This window comes from Pelodiscus sinensis, chromosome 1 (assembly GCF_049634645.1).
Source record: "Pelodiscus sinensis isolate JC-2024 chromosome 1, ASM4963464v1, whole genome shotgun sequence".
In the NCBI taxonomy this organism is placed as follows: Eukaryota; Metazoa; Chordata; order Testudines; family Trionychidae; genus Pelodiscus; species Pelodiscus sinensis.
The window spans coordinates 76,992,520-77,016,209 of NC_134711.1; the positions used below are offsets into that span (position 1 = coordinate 76,992,520).

The 23,690-nt window shown below is 41.4% G+C and overlaps 1 protein-coding gene across 5 annotated transcripts in view; it reads right to left on the bottom strand.

Moving 5' to 3' along the window:
* KITLG (KIT ligand) overlaps nt 1–23,690 on the bottom strand; it is a 93,693-nt gene that overhangs the window by 49,843 nt on the left and 20,160 nt on the right. The gene's annotated exons all lie outside the window — the stretch shown is intronic.

Below are 23,690 nucleotides of genomic sequence, written 5' to 3' on the forward strand. Positions count from 1 at the left end.
ATAATTGCCTGGATCTGCAGATGGATAAGGAGGAGCAGATTGATGTTAAACCTTAACAAGACAAAAGGTGATACATATTGGCAGAAGGAAACACTCTGAAAAGCTTACATCACTTGTATAAACTTCACCCCTTGGAGACACAGTCATGCCAGATCAAGTCAACATTCATCTTAGGAGTATTTCTGGACTCCTTGCCAACACTGAACTCTCATGCAGCAGTGTCCATACCATACTCTATCTTCTCCAGATGGCTAGAAGTCACAGTACAGCAAAGGATGACTTGACTTCAGTAGTACATGTCTTGCTCTCTCCCATCTAGACTATATGGGTATGTCTACACTACCCCCCTAGTTCGAACTAAGGGGGGTAATGTAGTCATACGAGTTGCAAATGAAGCCCGGAATTTGAATTTCCCGGGCTTCATTTGCATAAAGCCGGCTGGCGCCATTTTTAAATGCCGGCTAGTTGGGACGAGGTGTACAGCAAGTTCGGATTAGGAAGCCTAATCCGAACTAGCTAGTCCATGCCGCCTGTAGCCGCGCGGCACGGGGTCCGAACTAGCCGGCATTTAAAAATGGCACCGGCCGGCTTTATGCAAATGAAGCCTGGGAAATTCAAATCCCGGGTTTCATTTGCAACTCCGTATGACTACATTACCCCCCCTAGTTTGAACTAGGGGGGTAGTGTAGACATACCCTATCAGTGCAATATACCTAGCTTGAGAGAGACAGCCCTGAGATAACTCCAACTGATACAAAATACAGCACTTTGTCTCTTCAGCAACATCTGTGACATGCAAATCAGCCCAGTATTCAGCTTGTGCTGCTGACTTCCCGTAGAACAGTGGTTCCCAACCTTTTTTATAGGGGGGACTGGCTAACCCATTCACAAACTTTTGGCGGATCAGCATTTTATTTGCATATTAATTATGCAAATAATGAATATGCAAATAAAATCTTACCAGGCTGCCAAAAGACCCGACCCTCTGAATCCCCCCAGTGAAGGCCCTAAGTTCTAGAGCCTCCAACCCTCCACTACCCCCAAGTTCCAGTCCCCTACCCCTTAGAGCCCCCCCATCACCAGACCCCCCCCCAGTGCCACCCTCAGTCACCCTGAATGCCCCAGTGCCAGCCCCCACCTCTTAGTGCTCGTAGTACTAGTCCCATCCCCAGGGACCCCCAGTATTAGTTTCACTCCCAGAGTCCCTAAGTGCCAGCGCTCACCACTTAGAGCCCTCTACCCCCAGAGTCCTGGAGCCCTCAGGGCCTACCCTGCCCTCCTCACCTAACCCTGCACTGCCTCCCAGCTGCCAGGTAAGCACAGCTGCCTGGGTCATAGCTGCTCTAAGGCTGCCATGCAGGGCTCCATTCAGCCTTCCTGCTGTGCAGCAAAGTGCTTTTCTGTGTCCAGGAAGAGACTCCTCCCCCTCCCCCCACCTGGCACTGACTTACTCAGAGGCAGGGCAGGACATGCCTCTCCCAACAGCCACAACAGGAGCGGTGTATCCCAGCCCTGGCCCCCAGAGCCATTGCACCCTGGCAGCCAAAGGGTCTGTGGCCTGCTGGCGGTTGGGAGCCGCTGCTGTAGAACATCATAACAAATTTAAGCTCTAAATCTGTTTTCAGTGTGATACATCGTCTGAGCTCAGGAGTAGAGAAACTGCCTCAAAATTCTGAGACTGCTGTTAACAACAACTCCACTTCTGGTACAATGGAATTGTCTGTCTAACGTAAGTGCAAAACCTGCTTGTGCAGGAGACTGAGCCTTAAGTGGGACTGAGCCTTGACTTGAGCCTCTCTCAAAAGGGCTGTTTGGTGTATTTCTCCATGGGACAGGAAGAGCTGGCATCAGATTATTATTAAAAAATATCACTATATTGGAAACAGGCAACAAGAGACATTTGGCTTCAAAATGCCCGACGTCTTCTATCTTAACGTAAAAGGGACCAATTCCACTTTCAGAGTTACAATAGTACCATTACAGTTATCAAGAGTTCATCTACATATTAAAAATAATCTTGAATAAGATGTGACTTTAAAAATAATTGTTTCTAATTAAATCCTTACATGAATACTTTTTTTCCCCTGGAATAAGAGTGCTTTATGTAGAATTATCTTGATATACTTAAGATAAAGTATAGCTAGTCAGTAATCATCTCCATGTAGACAAGCTGTAAGATTCAGGGCTGCTTCCCAAACAAGTTCTTTGGCGATTCAGGCTGTTGAAGCATTGTTTTATGTATTCATTTTCTCATTATACCAATGTCTGTTCTGTTTTTTTTTAACCATGAGACATACCAGTGTACTAAGGGTAGAATTTTGCTTTACATGTTTAATGAGCAGGAAGTAACTGAATCCTTAAATAGAAGGGTGTTTTGCTATACCAGGTAACAAACAAACCTGAAACAATTAGCTCCAATAAAAAGTAGTAATACATATTAGACAACAAACTGGACTTTACTGTACATCATGTGGTAATACTTTGAAAGTGCAGGCCACAGGTAAAAACTTAAACAAAAATAACGTTACACATATGCAAGTAAAAATATTGTGTTATGTACCTAATGGAAGTAATTGAATAGAAATTACCCTTTCCTATTGTAGGTAATTTGGGAAGTTTAAACAATGCTATCCTACATCCTCTGAGAAGCTGAGAAACTGTTGCTGCACTGAACAAGTTATTTATCCAAAATACTTTATTTATAGTTACATATTGATACCACATGTACATGTGTGCGTTCACATGCATGAATGCACACACACACGACTGCATAGACTAGAGGGCTAAATTATATTTGTGTTATTTGTTTTTCATCTAGAGGCAACATTCTAGTTTCATCAACAGGAGTTTTGTTCAATCAACTATGGCATAACATGAGCCATTCTGAACTATCACACTGTCTAGAGTGCTTCACAACTGAGTGCCTACATCTAGACAGACTGTCAGAAAACAGGTTAGACACCCCAAACCAATGGTGTATTTTAGAATTAGATTTCATCAAGCAACAACAAATGTGAACTGGATCACTGTAACAGTCTTACCATAGAGTCACAGACTCTCTCAGACTCTCCAATCTATCTCGCTGCCCCAACAAAATGGATTTAGTGATAGTCACTTAAACGAATATCATACAATGGTCAGATTGCAATCCTAACAGAAAGTAATTTATCTCAGATCAACTGGTACCCTAGACCTTACGCCAAAATCCAAAGACTTTAGCCAATCCTGTAATAAACTAAAGGCTTATTAACCAGGGGAAAAAAGTAAGTTTATACATTAAAGCCAGCAAAACACACACACACATGTATTACTATCTAAATCCTAAGAGTGACAAGAGTTGTAGTGATCTATCAATTCAAACTGTCTTTTAGGAAAGGCCCTGGGGATCTCTGCCTGATTGGAGTATTTGACCCTGTCAGCGTTTAAAGAGCCAAAAAAGATGGAAAATTTTCCTATGACGTTTATTTCCTTCATTCAGCTTACAAACCAAACCCATAGGAGGAACTTCCTTGTACATAGCAATTCCACAATGAGATAGGGACATAACCCATCCTTTATCTTGAGAGACCGTCTGATTTTGACAGTTCTTTGGGATGTGCAGGACAATTCCCATTGCTGGGTTCAAAAGTTCAGAGCAAGCATTTTCAAAGTTACAAAGTAAAACTTACATTTTTTTTATGGCACAGAATACAGACATTGCAAGAAAGACTAATGTATGTAGCAACTTACCAGCATTTCACAGTCTAAACACTAAATACATTGTTATAAGATAAATACCTATTCTGAGCAAAATTATCATATGGGTGAACTGGTCTGGTTTTCAACTATGAATTTGTTATTTCTTAGATAATGTTGGCAGTCTTGGCAAGAGCTGGTGTTTGACCTGCCAGTGTCAATTAAGGATAGCAGAACATGAATCATTGTGAATGTTGCAAATTTATAAACAATGCTTCCATCTTTTACCTTTAAAAAAGGTATGTTAGAAAGTTACTAGTGCTATAGATTTTAATTTATCATGGAATAATTTACAGATTACCACATACAGTCTGAAGGCAATATTATCAAAGCATACATTGGACTAGCCGTATGTACTTTATTAGTCAAAATTAACAGAAGGTGTGTCAGATCACCTGTGTTAAAGCAAAATCTTCGCTTGCCTGTTTAGTAAACTTCCTGGCACCTACTGACAACTTCAGAGTGGAAAGAATCCTACAGGAATAAATGACAGGTGTGTATTCCTGCTTCTCCTAATACACATGGAACTAAATAGCTGGGCAGTTGATTTCCTAACTACAATTGTTTGCAAGCAAAATATTCTTAAAGGACAAACATAAAATGAAAGAAAACCACTTTCAACATTGCCTCCTCCCTTGCTTTTTGTTATGCACTGTTAGTGGGCCTCACCCTATTTTAGTTTTAGGAATAGGATATACTAATTTATTTCCTTATTCTAAAGCCCACTGAATTGTGAAAATTCAAACAAACAATCCCAGGAAAGAGGAATATGCTGAAACCAGACTAGGAGAGATTAGTTCAGAGCCAGTTTCATAATAAGTTGATTTGATTGCTCTCATGCAACAAAACTTCTGCATTTTCAAACTAGTACAGGTTGAACCTCTCTAGTCCAACACTTTCTGATCCAGCAACACCCACGATCTGGTTCGACAGATGTCCACTTATGGGTGTGGCCAAGTTTCCTGCAATTCCATGAAGTGTGTTTACAGCCACCAGTCCTGACTCTCACTGTTCTGTGCTGTTATTAGCATTAAATTTGCCCCTAAATATCTAGGGGTATGTCTACACTACAAAGTTAATTCGAACTAACGGAGACCCTGGAGCAGCAAGGTGGGAAGCTGTGGTGGGCCAGCTTTAGTGGGGCCAGCCGCAGGGCAGAGAGTCCCAAGGAGAGGAGCCCGCAAGCAGGGCAACCAGAAGGGGTGCAATGACTTCCCCGGTCCGTCAAACTCCTTGGTCCAGGACAGCTTAGGTCCCAAGGGTGCCGGACCAGGGAGGTCCAACCTATGTAACATAAGTTAGTTGTGCTGGTTAATATGTAGCAATTTTGTAAGGGGAAAAAATTAGGGGAAGGTTTTCTTAAAGCACAAATTAGAAAGCCTGGACATCTTCCAAATGTCTATCATGTAGAGATAGCATGGTTCCAACTGTAACTATACAGACACTGTTGCTGCTCAATAATAAATTACTTATAAGAAAAAGAGGTAGCAACCACCTGGAAAGGCAATAGAAGCCTGATAAAAATAGCAACAAAACAAATACAGAGTTGTTCTACATTACACAATTTTAATACTGTCTTCACTCACAGAGTATGTCTACACTACCACCCTAGTTCGAACTAGGGTGGTTAATGTAGTCATACGAACTTGCAAATGAAGCCCGGGATTTGAATTTCCCGGGCTTCATTTGCATAAAGCCAGGCACCGCCATTTTTAAATGTCCGCTAGTGCGGACTCCGTGCCCGTGGCTACACGCGGCAAGAACTAGATAGTTCGGACTAGGCTTCCTATTCCGAACTATCTAGTTCTTGCCACGTGTAGCCGCGGGCACGGAGTCCGCACTAGCGGACATTTAAAAATGGCGGCACCCGGCAACATGCAAATGAAGCCCGGGAAATTCAAATCCCGGGCTTCATTTGCAAGTTCGTATGACTACATTAACCACCCTAGTTCGAACTAGGGTGGTAATGTAGACATACCCACACTTACGTTGGCAAAATATATGTTGCTCAAGGGGAAAAAAAACACACTTCCACAAGCCCCATACATTTACTTGGCATAAGTGTTTGTGTGCACAGCTTTTCCTGCCAATACAGCTACTGCTGCTTGTTGAGGTGATTTTATTTTGTCATCCATATGGGACAGGAGTTGTAGATAATATAGCTACCCCACAGCAGAGAAGGTTAAGAAACTGAGTCTCAGTTCAAAAAGCAAAGCGAGGGACTTTGGAACACTACAGTGGGAACCACTGGCTTCACTAATTTAGAATCAGCACTGGGTTATGTATTATGTAGCGAAGTAGCCATATTTGACAGCTTAACTTCTGCCCTCTAAGCACTGCTGCACATCACTGATAGAACTGTGTTAACAGGATTATGCAGGCCAGTGGTCCTCAATCACTTCTCGTTCCCATGAGCCCAAAACCACCAAAAGTTCCATGCATCAAAATATACAATTCTCCAGAGTCTATAGCAACCACAAAATATTGGGCAACTAGAATCATAGGAAGAAGTTGCAAGTGTTCGGCATGGTGGGGAGTGCAGGAAGTATTTGCTGTTTTATCTGGGTGTATAGAAAAATGGGAGAAACCTCCACAAAACACAGGATTCCTAAAGAGTGTCCAGTCTTTTGAAGCACTGCTTCCTTATCCCTAAAGTAGAACCACGTAGTGAGATGTAGGAAAGAAGAGGTAGAAGCTGCAGTAAGTCTGCGTAAAGGTAGAGACTCAGCATGGTAGGAGCAGGGCAGCTACAGAATCAGCAGGAAGGAGCAAGACCCTCCTTTCCTCTGCTGCCTACCTGCCTGATAAGTCTTACCAACTGTGGGATTTTACAAGTATTTCATTTTCTCAATAAAGGGGATGCAATCCAGTAGTGAGTGCCTTTTGTGACACATTTCCAGGATATGCCCAGTCATTTGAAAAATCCTGATAATACTTACTGAAGCAAGTGTGAATCTGCTAATTATACTGAAGTAATTTCCTTACCTAAAGAAATGATACTCACTCTTGAAGAGTTAGTGTAAAAAGGAAGATGAAAATGCTTATTTAATAGAACCATTTCCCAATTCCACTAGATTTAGTAAGCACATGTAATATTAAATCTTTTGTTCACAAGCAAATACATGTTTCAGTAGTAACTGAGGCTTTTGGGGCCATATTTTAAGATTTGTTGGGGAGTGCAGATAATGATAAAATAAATTTATAAATAATTCATTAAATAAGATGTATTTAGAACTCCTGGTTTAAATAGCAGGATTACAGAAGTATTCATTAAGATGTGCAAATTTGTTACAGTACTCATGCACACTCTATAAATATGTGTGTCAACATTCCACAAATTGTGTGAAATAGTACCATATCCACATAGTATCTTTATGTGATAGCTAAAGGTATGTCTACACTACCACCCTAGTTCGAACTAGGGTGGTAATGTAGGCAACCGGAGTTGCAAATGAAGCCCGGGATTTGAATTTCCCGGGCTTCATTTGCATAAAGCCGGGCGCCGCCATTTTTAAATGTCCGCTAGTGCGGACTCCGTGCAGCGCGGCTACACGTGGCACGAACTAGGTAGTTCGGACTAGGCTTCCTAGTCCGAACTACCGTTACTCCTCATTTCACTAGGAATGCGCTAGCGGACATTTAAAAATGTCAGCACCCGGCTTTATGCAAATGAAGCCCGGGAAATTCAAATCCCGGGCTTCATTTGCACCTCCGGTTGCCTACATTACTACCCTAGTTCGAACTAGGGTGGTAGTGTAGACATACCCTAAAATAGTTAACATACAACACAGCTATAGTGTGTGTGTTTGTGTGATGTGCTAATGTTACAAGTTTAAGAGTGTAAGAGATATAACTAATCTGTATCTGATTTTAGATCAGAAGGTTCCGTCACCTATAACAGTAGTTTTAGTATTCTGTAACTTTGTTCCTCTGACTTCCCATCCACATAAATTATTCCCTCCATCACTGCCAAATCTCACTAATTTTCCTTTGGAAGATTTCTGAAGTGTCTTACGATGGTAAATGGGAGAGGATCCCCAAAACAGTATATTGTTATTTGTTTGTCTGGCAATGTGACATTGGAGTGGAACTTGCGAGAATCCACTAATTGCATGTAGTGAGAAAAATATTGTTGCCCCAATGAACTTAGCAATTATGGGGTTTACTCTCCTCTCAATTACATTTGTGGTAAACCAGGAGTAAAAATTCTAGTAGAAATAGAAAATGGCAATCCACTGTGGAATACCTTTCCCTCTTTACTGCTCCAATTAGCTACTCTGGGTCTACACAGATACAAACATGCCCCTCCACCCATCCTTTTCCCATAATGGGCATCATTCATAGTGACACTGTATTGGCAATGAAGTAACAACATACTGTACCATTAATCTTCTCCACCAAGTTCAGAATCTCAGAATAATCACTGTGCTCTTCTGCACTTCCAGATTCATATCATGCTGCCTCAACAGATCTGTTGTGGCATGCTCTGTTTCTGCTCCCTCTGACAGATGCAGCATCAGCAGGCAGCATCAGTCCATCTGTTACTGCTGCACTTAGTGATATCCTGAACCATACCTGTGTACAGCAGTACAGTGTATGTGTCTCTGATGGCATGTAAGATTTACTATTATAATTCATCATGTACAAGATCGAGTTTAGCTTGAAATCGATTTTTCAATGGTCTAGTAACTATTAAATTTATTACAATACAATGTTTTCATTCAGTTTAATTTATTGTCATTTCTCTGTAGGGATAACAATACAAATATTATTAGACTGTCCTCCAGAAAAAAAAATCTGTTGCCAGAAACACTCCTCTCTGTAATCTTGCATGCCAATCTGTAATGCAGTCAGTTTCCTTGAGTCCCTTAATGTGCTTTGGATGACAGCCAGTAAGCTTAGCTTTCAAACACTGAGAAACTTTGTTACCAAGAGACAGGTACTTAGGCTTGGATGCTGGTCTCTAGAGGTCATGCTAACTATATCCATTTAAATATTTACTGGTTTTAATCCATCATGTAGCATTCTGATTCTGTCAAGAACGAAAAGTTCTTTTGAGTCTCCTCTGCACATTCCTACTCTTGGGATGCACCAAACCATGCAGCAGAGACTTGCAATAATCTGGTAGCAGTGCCTGTTACAGCTCCCACATGCTCTACTCATTCCTATGCCCAGCATTCAAGCACAGTCTGAGGGCAGGGAATTAGGAGGGAACTTGGTGCAAGTTGTCCTCTCAGCTCCTTCAAGTGATCTCTGGATCTCTCAGCTCCATTGCCAGAGTGGGTGTTTTTACCTTTTGGATTAGTTATTGTTAAGATGTTTTATAAAGAGGTTTTAGGATTGTTCAGATGAGCATTAAGTAGGAATACTTACTGGTACTGATATGACATGCTAGCATAGAGCAGTGTGGGTTTAAGAGAGGCAACTGTGTTCCTGGCATCTGAAGAGCCTGTTCAGTTCCTGAACAGCCTAAATAAGAATCATTCTCTGACATGATGGGCTATCTAGCATTTATGTACTTCTTGAACTCAGAGAGAGACAGAACAGACTTTGAGCACTGACATACCACACTAATACCAACCCTGGTACCTTCCCTTGCAACAAACCCCGTTGCCAGCTTTGTCCACATATTCACTCTGCTGATACCATTATTGGACCTAACCAAGAGAGTTATAAGATCAAGAACACATATTCCTGCGCATCCAGAAATATAATTTATGCTATCATGTGCTGAAAGTGTCCTTCTGCTATGTACATTGGACAAACGTCTCAGACGCTTCGCCAAAGAATCAATGCCCACAAAACAGATATCAGACAGGATCACAAAGAAAAAACAGTTTCTTGCCATTTCACCCAGAAAGGACATTGCCTCAACAACTTGATTACCTGCATCCTGCTTCAAAGGCCTTTTAAGACTTCACTTGAAAGAGAATCCTCTGAACTGTCATTCATGCTTAAATTCGACACTTTACACTCAAGTTTGAATAAAGACGCTAATTATCTTACCCATTACAAAGATAGCTTCCCCAATTATCACCTCTAATATCATTAGCTCACAGACATTTACCACCCACCCACCCATCCCCCTTCTTTTCTGAAATTTGATTTGTCCTTTTCATATGTGTTCATTTTTTAAATTGTATCCTTTGGTATATATGGTTGTGACAATTTTCTTCCACTATTTGATCTGAGGAAGTGGGTCTGGCCCACGAAAGCTCATCACTTATTAAACCATCTTGTTAGTCTTTAAAGTGCTACATAGTCCTGTTTTTTGTTTCAGCTACAGCAGACTAACATGGCTACATTTCTATCATGATTTTACAACAGGCCTTCTCAGTCATCCCTCTGTGATTCAGCAATTTTAAGGGATCCAAAAAGTAGGATAGGTGTCCTTAATTGGCTCCAGGTACCTGTGGATCCAAGAAAGGGTCAGTTATGAAGACTTTAGCCTTGGCAACAAGTTCTAGTTCCAAATCAACTGATTTTCCAGTAGCCAAATCCTGTGATCTGGCACCAAAACCATTATCATCTTAATTGGAACCAGTACCAGAAAGAGACCCTAAGGATCTGGATAACTTACTGGAACCAACTATGTTGGCTCTGAAGAAAAGAAAGGCTAAAGTAAAATGTATCAGGGTATGTCTACACTACCCCGCTAGTTCGAACTAGCGGGGTAGTGTAGGCATACCGCACTTGCAAATGAAGACATACCCTCCGTTAGTTATTTGGACCATTCACAACAGGCAGATCCAAGAGCCAAGAACTCTTCAACTGAACAGTCCTAGAGATACTATGTATCAAATAAGAGATATGATCCTCGATTGGGGGTAATTGGCAGGACTGGCCCATGCCATGTGGATCCCCTGGCCATATTGGCCAACCCCTACTTAGCAATGCCATTTAACAAAACCTGACTCTCTGGCTATGTCTACACTGCAAAGCTTTTCTGGGATACCTTTGGTATCCCAGAAAAACTATGCTGAATCCAAGGAACGCGTCCACTTTTTTGGAACAGTTTCTGAAAAAGCAGACGCATTCTTTCTGTATCCCTGTATTCCTCATTGCATGATGAAGAAGGGATGTTCCAAAAGAGGAGGAGATTTTTCCGAAATTTGACCCCATGTAGACGGGCCAAAGTGCAGAAAAGCCTCTTTCGGAAAAAAAAGCAGTTTTCTTTGCAGTCTTGACATAGCCTCTGATACCAGAGCTTCAACCTGCATCTATGGATCTGAGGAATTTGGATCCAATAGTCAGGCAATGTTCCCCAACATTAGTGCAAGACATACTTTTTGATGAAGAGCCCCAGGAAAGATCTATGCAATAATTTCTCCTTTTGTGTACCACTGTGACCATCCAGGAGGAGAACTGGGTTATACAGTTTTTTATTACTTTGAAATATGATAAAGGCCATTCCTCCTATGTAAGTATAAAGCCAAGAATGATTGAGAAACAAGGTAGCCCCAAGAGCTAAAAGGAAGCAGATGGAAGACAAAAGTTTAGTTCACTCAACATAACCTTGCATAACTTCAAAGAGAAGAGAGTCATATTTTTAGTAGCTTAAGGAACAAATTCAGACAGTTCAGTTCTTTAGCAAGCAGCCAGTGACACTCCTGTTAAGTGACTTAAGGAAGGAGAATTAATAAATACACATGCTTGGTAGCAAGGATAAGGTTCTTATTATGTGGAGTGGACTGATGAGATTCTCAGGGAATAAAAAAGCCCCATGCTAAACAATGTATTTAATTGAACACATTTTAAAAATATTTCAGCTGTCTTCCTTGATCAGTATTGTACCCAAGTCAGTCCCAGGACAGTAGAGAAATAAGGTGGGTGAAGTGATTAATTGATGGGTGGGTTAATTAAAATAAAGATGATTTAAATCATGAAAAAATCATTTATTTAAATATAGTTTTCCACTGATACTACTTCACATAATTTTTCAAATGATGCAAATCTGATCACTAAAACTTGTTAATTTACAGGTCATTACAGCATTTTACAACATCTAAGAGGATGTACTTTGTATAATTTTAGATAACGTGTTATTAATTTAGGAAATTATACATAATACTCATTTTAAGTGTCAAGCTAGCAGTATATTACAAATGGTAAGAACAAAATCATACACATACAAAAAATACCACTTAAATTTTATTGAACTAAATCTTAAAATATTATGTAAATGTTTCACATTTGCAATTGCAGCAGTCTCCCGAGTTGCCGGCTGTCCTTACGCTCTTTTTCTTTTAATTTTCAAATGTTATTAACTCTAACAGACAAGTCCTCAAAGCACTAAATGTCTGATGTCCTTAAAACATTTACAACTAGCTCTCATCTTCCTCTCTCCAACTGTCAATTTGATTAAGATCTGATTCCAAGTTACCAAAAAAAGCTAAGACTGACTGTGCTTAGAGTGCACTTGATTTTGAAGTAAGCCCCACTGAAAACAAGTAGAGGATGGGGTTCCTTTGGAAAAGCTGAGTTGTGCTGAAGTAAAATAGGGAATAGATTTATGGCATCCCCATTATGGTCTGTAGCCATGATATTCTAAAATAAGAGGCCTGGTGTTATGTAATACAAAATAAGAAAGTGACATTCAGAAGCAACTAGCAAATCTAGATTTCTCTTACTGCAGCTTTCTGTACTGTATACTTGGGAGTACGTCCAAACTACATCCCTCTTTTGAAAGAGGGATATAGTCTAGATGTACCCTGGTGATAGATTTTAAGAGCTTGTCTACTCTGGCAAATTTTGTTGAGGAAAAGTACCTTCTGTCAAAAAAAAAAAAAAAAAAAAAAAGAAGTGTGTGAGTTCATACTGCAACACAATTTGATGCTGAAAACAACAATTTTCAAAGACAAAAGAATTCCAGCCTCACAAGGGACTTTTGTCTGTTTCCCTCCATTTGACAGCAAGGAGCCAGTGCAGACTCTGCTGTTGGTTTGGTTGACAGAACTAGCTTATTCCGGTATCTCACAATGCCTGCCCTGATGGCTCTGCTTAGCTGTGATCTCTGCAGCCCTGCAGGCATGTGTCTCTGCCACTTCAAACCTCCAGGACGTATCTGACATCCAAATGCGCTGCTCCATTTGGGGAACAAACAAAGAGCAAATCTTTGGGGTGCTGTAGGGAGAAGGGGAAAGGCTGTTGTGCTGTTTTTACATTCCTCAGTATGTAGAGCTCCCAGTGCTACTCAAGATGCCACTCTGGGAAGAGGCAGAGGGAATCCCAAGATGCGGAAGGATCAGTTCTCCTTCCCACAACACTGCACTGTGGAATATATACCCACAGGCTGTGTCTACACTGGGCCACTTATTCTGGAAAATCAGCCGCTTTTCCGGAATAAGCTGCGAGCTGTCTACACTGGCCCTTGAATTTCCGGAAAAGCAACGATGCTCTACTATACAAAATCAGCCGCTATTCCGGAAAAACTATTTTGCTCCCACTTGGGCATAAGTCCTTATTCCAGAACACTGTTCCGGAAAAGGGCCAGTGTAGACAGCCCAGTAGTCTTTTCCAGAAAAAAGCCCCGATTGCGAAAATGGCGATCGGGGCTCTTTTCCAGAAAAGCATGTCTACATTGGCCATAGACGCTTTTCCGGAAAAAGGGCTTTTCCAGAAAAGCAGCCTGCCAATGTAGACGCTCCTTTTCCGGAAAAACTGAAAACAGAATAGTATTCCGTTTTAAGCAGTTCCGGAAATTCATGCCAGTGTAGACACAGCCACAGTGTATTGCTCACACTGTCAATTATGGTGCCCTCAGTGTGGGCATGATCTGTCAACAGAGGAAACAAGTGTAAACCCCCTCTGGCAATTTTTGTTTTGTCAACTTTTCAATGGCAACACAAGTTATGTTGACAAAAGCTCGGTAGTGCAGACATACCCTAAACCTAGTTAATCAATAAACTAGCTATAAGGCAGGGGCGGGGAAACTTTTTTGGGTTGGGGGCTTCTGACCCACAGAAAAATCAGTCGGGGATTGCACACAAGTGAGCCTCACTGATGTGACCTCCACCTGAGGAGAAAGACACTCCCCACATTCCCCTCACATACAAGAGCATAAGGAGGTAAAGACTAGTAAATTATATGTGCTCCAGCCCCATGGAGGGAGATAGCGGGTCGGCTGGAGTGCCAGCGTGGGCTCCCCAATGCTAGAGGGGAAGCTGTAAGCCTCAGGGGCTGAATCCACGCAAGCTGGGGGCACCTCTGGCCTCCGGGCCTTAGGTTCCCCATCCCTGCCGTAAGGATTAGCTAAGCTAAAAAAAAATTTCTAGCAACATTCAACATAGCAAAAAATTTGGGAATTTACTTGTTAAATCACACTTGCACACTAAGGCTACGTCTAACATCCCTCTGTCGTCAGAGGAATGTAAATTAGACACATTGAAAGTGCAAATGAAGTGGGGATTTAAATATCCCGCACTTCATTTGCATAATCATGTCATGGTGCTGTTTCAAACAAGCTGCATTTCAAAACTGAAAGCACAGTTTAGACGCGTTTCTTTCGACAACAGAGCAATTTTTCGAAAGATCTTGCACTCCTCATTTGTTGAGGAGTACAGGATCTTTTGAAAATGCACCTAGTTTTTGAAAGAAACGCGTCTGGACCGTGGTTTTACTTTTGATATGGCACTTGTTAGAAAGAGCGCCATAATGTGATTATGCAAATGAAGCACAAGACATTTAAATCCCAGCTTTATTTTTACTTTCAAAACATCTAATTTACAACCCTCTGCCAAGAGAGTGATATAGTCTAGATGCAGCCTAACAGGCTCAATATGTGTTTTGAAGAATGATACATTGCAAAATTCGTACACATAGTTCTTCAGACATACCCACATTTTCATCCACTTCATTTTCTCCCAAACAGCAGTTTGCTCCTTATGATGTTTCAGTCTTGTACTACTTACACTTGACACATTTTCCCTTTTTTACCCATGGAATTAATTCCTTCAAAACATTCCATGATAAATTCTCTCACACTCAGAAGCCATGACAGTTTTTTCTGTGGCAAGAATGTAGGGGAATATAGGAAGCTGTGTGTTCTAAATAATGTCTTCCATTTTTCTTTCCAGTCCACTCCAATGTTCCTTTCTGTGCTGCCTTTGTCTTTTCCTATATATTGTTTGTCTTTAGACAATCTCTTAACTAACTCCAGTGCTGTGCTTGGCCAAGGTCCACCACCACTTAAGCATAGAACAAAAACAATTCTATCCAGCCTGTGTCTGTCTTTGTACATATTAGCCTACTGAAAAACAAAAATTGAAAGCCCAGAACTCTGAAGCAAAATGCAGGACAATGTAGCACTTTAAAGACTAACAAGATGGTTTATTAGATGATGAGCTTTCGTGGGCCAGACCCACTTCCTCAGATCAAATAGTGGAAGAAAGTAGTCACAACCATATATACCAAAGGATACAATTTAAAAAAATGAACAAATATGAAAAGGACAAATCACATTGCAGAACAGAAGGGGGATGCGGGGGGGTGGGAAGGGGGAGGAAGGAAGGTAAGTGTCTGTGAATTGCTGATATTAAAGGTAGGGAGAGTGGGATGTTTTTCCACTATTTGATCTGAGGAAGTGGGTCTGGCCCACGAAAGCTCATCATCTAATAAACCATCTTGTTAGTCTTTAAAGTGCTACATTGTCCTGCATTTTGCTTCAACTACCCCAGACTAACACGGCTACATTTCTATCACTATTCAGAACTCTGAAGAAGTTGTTAGGTTCATTTAAATCTATTTTTTTAAATCATTTATTTTTATCCTTCCTGGGTGATATCTTTTATAGGACCAAATTCTGTTGGTAACAGAGACAAACTTTGACTGGATGGGTGTTAAAGGACCACTTCTTGACTGGTCCCTTGAAATGTCTGTGTAACTTCCACAGGATCATGAAATTTAGACTGTTGAACTGCAGTGCCCCCTCAATTATCCAACCTGGACTGCATTTTTATACTGCTTTGCTGGGAGAAACACCATTCCTAGCCTGCTCAGCCATAGCCTCCAAGTACATAATTATTCCCACCTATAGAATCATAGGATCATAGGACTGGAAGGGACCTCGAGAGGTCATCGAGTCCAGCCCCCCGCCCTCAAGGCAGGACCAAACTCCGTCTACACCATCCCTGACAGATGTCTATCTAACCTGTTCTTAAATATCTCCAGAGAGGGAGATTCCACCACCTCCCTTGGCAATTTATTCCAATATTTGACCACCCTGACAGTTGGGAATTTTTTCCTAATGTCCAATCTAAACCTCCCTTGCTGCACTGTAAGCCCATTACTCCTTGTCCTGTCCTCAGAAACCAAGAGGAACAAATTTTCTCCTTCCTCCTTGTGACACCCTTTTAGATATTTGAAAACTGCTATCATGTCCCCCCTTAATCTTCTTTTTCCAAACTAAACAAGCCCAGTTCATGAAGCCTGGCTTCATAGGTCATGTTCTCTAGACCTTTAATCATTCTTGTCGCTCTTCTCTGTACCCTTTCCAATTTCTCCACATCTTTCTTGTAATGTGGCGCCCAGAACTGGACACAGTATTCCACCTGAGGCCTAACTAGTGCAGAGTAGAGTGGCAGAATGACTTCACGAGTTTTGCTTACAACACACCTGTTGATACAACCTAGAATCATATTTGCTTTTTTTGCAACAGCATCACACTGTTGACTCATATTCAACTTGTGGTCCACTATGACCCTAGATCCCTTTCCGCCATGCTCCTTCCTAGACAGTCGCTTCCCATCTTGTATGTATGGAACTGATTGTTCCTTCCTAAGTGGAGCACTTTGCATTTCTCTTTATTAAACTTCATCGTATTTACCTCTGACCATTTCTCTAACTTGCTAAGGTCATTTTGAATTATGTCCCTATCCTCCAAAGAAGTTGCAACCCCACCCAGTTTGGTATCATCTGCAAACTTAATAAGCGTACTTTCTATCCCAATATCTACATCATTGATGAAGATATTGAACAGTACGGGTCCCAAAACAGACCCTTGCGGAACTCCACTTGTTATCCCTTTCCAGCAGGATTTAGCACCGTTAACAGCAACTCTCTGACTATGGTTATCCAGCCAATTATGCACCCACCTTATCGTGGCCCTATCTAAGTTATATTTGCCTAGTTTATCAATAAGAATATCATGCGAGACCGTATCAAATGCCTTACTAAAGTCTAGGTATATGACATCCACCGCTTCTCCCGTATCCACAAGGCTCGTTATCCTATTGAAGAAAGCTATCAGATTAGTTTGGCATGACTTGTTCTTCACAAACCCATGCTGGCTATTCCCTATCACTTTATTACCTTCCAAGTATTTGCATATGATTTCCTTAATTACCTGCTCCATTATCTTCCCTGGGACAGACGTTAAACTGACCGGTCTGTAGTTTCCTGGGTTGTTCTTATTCCCCTTTTTATAGATGGGCACAATATTTGCCCTTTTCCAGTCTTCTGGAATCTCCCGTCTTCCATGATTTTTCAAATGTTAGGGTACGTCTACACTAGCCCCTTAGTTTGAACTAGGGACTCTAATGAGGGCGACCGAAATTGCTAATGAAGCACAGGATTTAAATATCCCTCACTTGATTCACATATTCCCGGCCGGTCGCCATTTTGGAAACTGACTAGCCTGAAGTAACTTCCCGCATCTATACGCGACAGAAAAGCAGAATTCCAAGATAAACCCCTTAGTTTGAATAAACTGTTAAACCTTGTGGAATGAGGTTTAACAGTTAATTCGAACTAAGAGGTTTATCTCGGAATTCTGCTTTTCTTCCGTGTGTAGACGCGGGCAGTTACTTCGGACTAGTCAGTTTCCAAAATGGCAACCGGCCGGGAATATGCTAATCAAGCACGGGATATTTAAATCCCGCGCTTCATTAGCAATTTTGGTCACCCTCATTAGCCTCCCTAGGTCGGACTAGGGGGCGAGTGTAGATGTACCCTTAGAAAAGCCCTCTTAGCCCATCACTCCCAAATTACATTGCAGAGCAACATCAGTGACTGGCGGTAAGCCATTCTTCAACAAACTGTAGCCCGTTGTGGAATGCACTTTCCACTTTGGTTCAGGAAAGCTGGAATTTAGAGAATTTTAGATCACATGGTGAAATATCCATTTGTTTTCCCTTTTAAAAGCAATGAGCTGTATGAGGAGGTTCTTAGGTAAACTTTGGCTTTGGATGAAGAGATATTGAGAGGGCTCAATTTGTTGAATATTTATCCAAAGTTGCTTTCATAGTAAGTGGCCACCTATCCTGAGCAGGGTTGGTTTTGGGTGACTTATTTCTCAGTGCCCTATATCAAACCTTAAGTATCTTGAATTGGGAACCTTCAAAACTGGTCTTCCATAAGCAGTAGTAACATCTGACTACTGCTACATAAATAAGTAAGAAGGGCTGCACACTTTTATCCATGGAGCACTTGTAACATACTTTTATAAACATTCATGTCAGCCATGCTGCCTTGTCTACCAAGGAGCTTGTCTGTACTTAAAAAACATTCCACAGTTACACTACTGGAGGCTGTAACCTTCCCCACAGTTACCTAGGTTATAGAAAATATGCCAGATCATAGTCTTCTGCAGTAAAACTGCAAAGATAAATACTGTAACTCAAATCTTTCTTCCCACATTTATCTAAGTCCTGAAATATATTATTTAAGAGATATAACTTATGATGTGTGGGAGCTCTCCACTTGTATATATGGTTTAATTTTTTAAATTTTATAGATTTAGAATAATAGGTCACAAATTACCTGTTCTGTATAGTACTATATCAGGCCCGTACACAGGGGGAATGTGAAGGGTGCGCACGCACCTCCTCATAGTCCTCCAAGTAAGCATGAAGCTGGGGCAATACATTGCCCCAGCTTCCCTTCCCCATGCTCCTGCAGTCTGGGGGAAGGCTGGGGCTGATTCCTCCCCCACACCCAGCAGCAAGGCCAGGGGAGGGGTTGAGCCATGGGGGTGTGGCTCCTGAGTATGGGCCTATATATTATCTAAAATAGATTGACTTTTTTGGTTTATAGAAGATGGATGCCTTCTGGTTATATCAACAATTGTGGTAACTTATCCATTGTTTTTGTAAAATTGCCATGCATCACACAATGATGTAAACACAAGACTTAGATCTACAGAGATACCCAGGCACCCAGTTTTAAGCACCCAAATCCCATTTTTAGATACCACTGCTATCCATAAAACCCCTGCTCGGCTGCTGCCTTGGTACCTATGTTTTTACCACTGTGCCCAAGACATTGCCTATGCTAATAAACTCGGTCACCATAATTCACCTTATGTGGAAACAGACTTTTATCACTGTTCTTCCTAAACTGAAAAAAAATGCCTACTTCCTGTTTCCCATGTTACAACTAGTGGAGCTGCACTGGTGACAAATTACTGGTGAAATTTGCTAGTGAAGAGGCACGCTAATGCAAGGGCATTTTTAGTCTTGTGTAACTAGAATTGCTTTCCCACTTAAGCCTTTGTTTACCTGATAGCTCAAACATTTAAAACTTAGAAGATGCCCACCTTTTGCCTGCTGTGAACATGGAAAGCAAAAAAATAAGTATTATAGGACAACTAAGAGGCTGTGCTTTCTGCTCTCTATGCTTGCCTATCCTCTCGTCCCGCATTCCTCTCCCCCCCCCCCCAGCTGCTTTCGCTTCAATGAGAAACCCTGTTGATGCTGATGATGTACAGTAAACTTCCGATAATACAGCACCTTTAGGACCCAGGGGGTGCCGAATTATAAGATATGCCGGACTATCGGAAGAGGGGGCCATGAGGAGTCTGGGAGGGGGGATGCCACCCCAGACCCCTCATAGCCTCTCCTTCCGATAGTCCAGCTCTGCCCCAGGTGTCCCCAATTCAGCCGCTGCTGCTCAGTTTCAGCAGCAGCTGAATCTGGGACGCCTGCGGCAGAACAGCTGGGGTGCTGCCGGGTTGGTCTGGTACCGCCGCCCCTCAGCGCTGCGAGACCAACCCGACAGCACCCCAGCTGCTCTTGGGGATGCCTGGGACAGAGAAGCTGGGGTGCTGCCAGGTTGGTCCATAGCGCTGCCCTCGGCGCTGTGGGACCAACCCGACAGCACTCCAGCTGCTCTGCCCCTGGCTTTCCCGATTCAGCGGCTGGTCAGTTTCAGCAGCGGCTGAATCGGGGAAGCCGGGTGCAGAGCAGCTCCAATTGTCCGGCTGCCCGGAGCACTTCTGGGTTCCCTATGGTGCCGGACCATCAGGAGTGCCAGAGCACTGGATGCCGGAGCAATGGAGTTTTACTGTAATTACATCATTCTGTCACCCAGCAGGAACATTCTGTCATCCACCAGAAAAAACCTTTTTTATATACAGAGGGAGATGATTCCAGTCAGCCATAGTCTAACATGGCAAAACCGTTGTAAACAACATTTATTAGGCAAGCATTGAGCTTGCAATATAGACTGCCTTGATTCAACAGTCATTATTTGTAGTTACTTGTTACAGAATAGCCTCTTGTCCAACAGGAAAAGTATCCTGAAGCTAGCCAATTAAAACAAACAAACAAACAAACAAACACATTATGAATAATTGAAGGTATGGATGTTTTCAACAAATATCTAAAATCACATGAAAGTCTTCTGGCTTCATGTTTGATACTCAGTTGAAATTTAAAGACTGACTAAATAAAAGATATGGGAAAGACCATGCAAATTTCGATTAAGTTGAACTGACTGGCAATTTAATCAAAATACAAAATGTAAGTTCTTACTAGTCTGTGTAGTTACTCTGCAGCTTCCTATAGTAGCCTAGTCAAGAAATTCCACACCTTGGCAAGTTTAACAGAGTTTTACTCTGAGACCTTTTCGGGGTTTGCTTAAACCCAAAACTTGGGAGCGTACCATCCCACATGTTTTGAAACCAAAAGCAAATGTTTTAATGAGCCCCTGAAAAGTAATACTGCCAAGTTTTACACAATCTATGGAGACTATGCACAACTAATCTAAGACTTCAGTCTTTCTTTTTTCCTTTCACAATATTCAACCATTCACACTTCAGCTGTGTCTACATTGGCACCCTTTTCCGAAAAAGGGATGCTAATGAGACAAGTCGGAATTGCAAATGCCGCAGGGGATTTAAATATCCCCTGCGGCATTTGCATGAACATGGATGCCGCTTTTTTCCGGCTCGGGGCTTTGCCGGAGAAAAGCGCCAGTCTAAACGGGATCTTTCGGAAAATAAAGCCTTTTCCGGAAGATCCCTTATTCTTGATTTTAAGAGGAATAAGGGATCTTCCGGAAAAGGCTTTATTTTCCAAAAGATCCCGACTAGACTAGCGCTTTTCTCCGGCAAAGCCCTGAGCCGGAAAAAAGTGGCAGCCATGTTCATGCAAATGCCGCGGGAGATATTTAAATCCCCTATGGCATTTGCAATTCCGACTGGTCTCATTAGCATCCCTTTTCCGGAAAAGGGTGCCAATGCAGACACAGCCTTCATGTTAGGTTCACAGTGAGGATATGTCTACACTGTATAGCTTTAAGAAACAAGACTATGTTGACACAGCCCTGTCGCTAGAAGTTGGCACATACAAATGCTTTTTGTCAGCAGTTTTGCAGACAAAGTACTTCAACTCCAAGGAGCAGATTTCACTTTGTCGGCAAGAGAGCACTCCTGACAAAAAAGCAGCATTCATAAGTGCACCTCCTACTGCAAAACCTTGTCATGCCGAGGTTTTTTTTATTAAGCACCCATGAATGACAAAAGTTTTCTCAAGCAAGTGCAAGGGCAGACATAGCCCAAGTAAGAATTCTAAGTTTCATACAAAATCCATCTCAGCTGCTAGAATTCATTTTTCTGGCAGGAAAAAGAGATCTTTTTAATTATTTCAGGTTTTTAATTAAATTAACAATATTACATATTCAGAAGAAGAAAACTAGGCAATAGTTTTACTTGTCGTACATAAAATCTTTAGTTCTCAGTCTTTTATATGTTGTATAATTTAGATCTGTGCATTTAGTCAAATTCCTACAAAGAGCGAGAGCTATAGAAGACAATTTTAAATGTCTATTTATTGTTTATTATGGTAATAAAATGTCCATTTTTAATTGATATTTTAATGTGCGTAAGTGCACATACATTTCTGTCCAATGGCTTGCCTTTAACAGTTTGGGAAAAGAGTTTTTATCTGAAGTGACACTAGCTGGGAGTAATCTCAGATGCTATAAAAGCATGCAGGCAAGCAGAGAAATCCAGGTAATATGCACTTTAAGTTAAATAGATATATTTCCATATATAGATCTATCTATCTCTCATAGAACTAGAAGGGACCTTGAGATGTTATCGAGTCTACTCCCCTGCCCTTACAGCAGGACCATGCACCATCCCTGACAGATTTGCCCCAGATCCCTAAATGGTCCCCTCAAGGATTAAAATCACAACACATAGTTTAGCAGGCCAATGCTCAAACCACTGAGCTATCCCTCCCTCCCAAGGATAATAACTGACAAATTTTACTAACAAGACTTATGTTTAATACAAGTGCTGGACAGGCAATAAGCCCTTTATCTCAGCGCCTAGAGCTGCCAATAAATTATGCTGTGTTTTACCACAATTAAGCTTGTACATGAGGAAGAATAGATTGAATGCCATTTTTTTTTAAGTTTCTTAACTACAACCAGGTATTTTCTTTCAGAAAGAAACCCACTCCTCAGACATTTACACTACCATATCACAGAAAGAAATCAACACTTTTGTTCAGGGCAAATTTACTAATATGTACCCTGCTGTTTTTCAGCAAACTGGACTATACTGTCTATGACTGCTACCAAAAATATTACTTTCCAAAGAAACATAAATTATTTTCCTCCTGAAGAAAGCAAACTGGTAGAACAGCTTTTGGGGAGGATTTGAAGCATGGTGTACATTGGCATAGAATGGTACACTTAAGAAGGACAATAGAAAATGGAAATGGGTAGTGATGGAACAAATCAGGAAAAGTCCCTATTACATGAAAACCACTAAACTATCAGAGGGTATGTCTACACTAGCCCCCTAGTTCGAACTAGGGGGGGTAATGTAGTCATACGGAGTTGCAAATGAAGCCCGGGATTTGAATTTCCCGGGCTTCATTTGGAACGAGGTGTACAGCTAGTTCGGATTAGGAAGCCTAATCCAAACTAGCTAGTCCGTGCCGCGTGTAGCCGCATGGCACGGGGTCTGACCTAGCCGGCATTTAAAAATGGCGCTGGCCGGCTTTATGCAAATAAAGACCGGGAAATTCAAATCCCGGGCTTCATTTGCAACTCCGTATGACTACATTACCCCCCCCTAGTTCGAACTAGGGAGGTAGTGTAGACATACCCTTATTTTGTTAGATGACAGCCCATTCAGCATCTCACAATAATACATATTTTTTTTACATTTTTTCAAAATTGTATTTTCCCCAAATGTTATCTTAAAGAGTTGTATTCATGAACATACCATGAAATATTACTTTTTCTTTAAATGACTGACTCTAAACAAGCTGGTGTGTAGGTGGGGGGTAATTTATTATTTGCCACACTTAAAAATTGAACTTTCACTGTCAAAACCTCAGATTTATTTTAAAGAATAATAGATCAGACTGAAATATTATTCTAAATCTCAGTACCAAACTTTGAATTACAAACTGATAGTAATTTTTAAAGAAGGTAGTATATGAAACTATGCTTAGAGTTATTAAACAAATCTAATTAATTAAATTAAGGGCAACTAGATTAGGATCATAAGAATTACTGTACCCATACCCAGTGGCTACGTCTAGACTGGCATGATTTTCCGCAAATGCTTTTAACGGAAAAGTTTTTCTGTTAAAAGCATTTGTGGATAAGAGCATCTAGATTGGCACGGACGTTTTTGCACAAAAGCACTTTTTGCGGAAAAGCATCCGTGCCAATCTAGACGCGGTTTTGCACAAGAAAGCTCCGATCGCCATTTTCGC